The sequence below is a fragment of the Sinocyclocheilus rhinocerous genome, unplaced genomic scaffold, assembly GCF_001515625.1.
Source record: "Sinocyclocheilus rhinocerous isolate Xijiao unplaced genomic scaffold, SAMN03320098_v1.1 scaffold113, whole genome shotgun sequence".
Taxonomy (NCBI): domain Eukaryota; kingdom Metazoa; phylum Chordata; class Actinopteri; order Cypriniformes; family Cyprinidae; genus Sinocyclocheilus; species Sinocyclocheilus rhinocerous.
The window spans coordinates 1737650-1740304 of NW_015646846.1; positions in this window are offsets into that span (position 1 = coordinate 1737650).

Here is a 2655-nt window from a genome sequence, read left to right on the forward strand (position 1 = left end):
ACTATACCCTGAACATCTCCTAAAGTTACTTACAAAGCAAAGTTTTGCCGTATGACATTGTAAGCTCCTCTGTTCTTAGAAATACAATATCAGCCAAAGGTAATCAACTGAAACAAAAGCTTCTCAAGAAGGGGGGCAGAAGAGGAACATTAAAGAAAAAGACACCCCCACAACACCAAACTATGACACAAATACATATCAGGTCACAAAATGGTCCCCTGTAGGAAGGGTCTCTTGATGTAATTTCGGTTAATTCACAAAGATCAGACCGTTGTGCATGGGAAGATGACATTCTTTATATGTAGTGCATTTTTATTACAAACAGTTCTGTGCAATAAAAGCTTTATTCATAACTTATATCCAGACAAAACAACTAAATTAACATCAGAGGACAGCAAATAAACAGGGGGCTCAGGAAAACAGTGTAGAAATGTCAGGAGTGCTTTTTTAACGCCTTATGCTGTGAGATAAACCAGTGTTGTGTACATTTCAGACCACCGACGAGGCATATTGAAGCCATGCATCTATCTGGAAATGAGGTGTAGGCTTGGCATGGCTAAAATACAGGTTACAATACTCACATGTGTCAGTTTTTAAGGGAATAGTTGGCTCAAGAATCAACATTTTGTCACTGCTTACTCCCCATCATGTTGTTCCAAGCTCATTTTATTCACTTGAAATCCAAAAGGAGATGCCACGCAGAATGTCCAAGCTGCTCTTTTCCATAAAAGTGAAAAGGACAAAAAGCAAGCAAAAAAACACCATAAATGTGATCCAAACAACTTCTGCACTATATGCTGAAGTCATATGATAGCTTTGTGTGGAAAACAGACTGAAATTTAAGATTTTTTCCACTAATAACCTTACATTGGAGCTCTCAAATCTCAATGTATCATTTCATACAGTATGCCAACATAGAATATCATATGGAAAATAAATATATCATATTGTACGCCAAATGCAAACACAAAGCTATTCACATATGTAGGGTTGCAAAGGGGTGGAAAATTTACGGTATATTTCCGGGAACTTTCCAAAAATTCCTGGAATATTCCAAAAAAAAAATCCTGGAAAGTTTCCAAAATTTCTGGAATATTTCCGAAATTTACTGGAAATTTTCCACCTTTTTGCAACCCTATTCATATGGCTTCAGACAACTTGGAATACAGCGCAAAAGATGTTTGGACGAGTTTTATGATACCTGCATGGTGCTTTTTCACGCTTTGAGAGCATAAATCACCATCTACTTTCCTCTGTATGGAAAAAGATCAGATCTTCAAAACATCTCCTTTTGTGTTTCACAGAAAGAGCTGGAACAACATGAACATTATGACAAAATGTTAAAGTTTGGGTTAACTATACCTTTAACTACTTTTTTGGAGGGTAAAGTGAGAGGAGTCTGTTTATGGACCTGATGGTAAACACTCCTCGTGGCAACTTCAGATAGAAAGTTTATAGGGAGAGAGACCTTCAACCAGTTGCATGTACATGGTGCATCAAAAGTTATGCTTAGCAGCTGCACTATTACTGTATATAATGACTTGATCAATAAATTAACTCCGGTCTACAGGCAGCAAAATGGAAACAGAGGTGTGCTAAGAGGGCCTGAAAAGGACATTTCACCTATGGAGCAGCTTAATAAAATATAAAGTATTTATTTGCTCTCAACAGAGCCATGCATTCAAGCACATATCCCTTACCAAAAGAAAACGACAATAAAGAAAGGTGATTCTGATAGGGAACTCGTTTTGTGCAAAGCTTCATCGAAAGTGTGGGTTTCAGAGACGTCAGCCCTGCGCCTTACCGACATACACAGCAGTTCACAGAGATATATTGTTTCAAATGGTTTTTGGAGCAAATAAGTAGGTGAACGGCCAAACGGTTTCACTTTCCCAGTAACAGCAGTTTGAAATATCAGTCACTAACAGTACATCTCCTCGCTGTCAATTAAAGATGTCTGAATTCCAAAAATAATCTAAAAGTCAAATTGTGTCACCCAAGCCACTTAAAAGTAAGACTTTGTGGTGGTTTAGGCATTTGAACGTCAATTGGTGGCTGATTGCAAGTGAACATTAAATTTGTGTGAAACGGTGATGACTTTTTACAAAAACGTGGATATTTAGTGACATTATCTGATTTGCCGAGGAACTATATGTTGAATCACAGTACGTGCTGGTACTCAAACATATCAGTCGGACTGAGCGGAAGTGGATGGAAGATATAAAATGCATGTTATTTTAACAACAGTGTGACTGGGGAAGATACCAGAAGGCTTGTTTTATCATTTACCTGGAGAGTGATTGAAAATATACAGGCCGAACTTCAGTGAACTGCTGCTTTAATGCAGGATGTCTGGGTATGCATGAATTAAATGCACATGTGACACATTTCAAAGACGTTTAGCATTTGTATACAGGTTCAATTTGCTTTTGACCCACTGAGGGAAAAAAAAACAAAAAAGTGATAAAACAACATTCACTCTACCACAACTCAATCGCACGTCTGGTGTTAGAAAATCCCTACAACTTTTTTTAGTGGTTAAAATCTATGACATTTGCTATCCGTTTGAACTTGCATCAGAAATGATTAAGGAAGAGGGGCCAGAATGATTTCACAATTTTGAGGCAAGAGCTGTGTCAGATTATTATTAGGTGA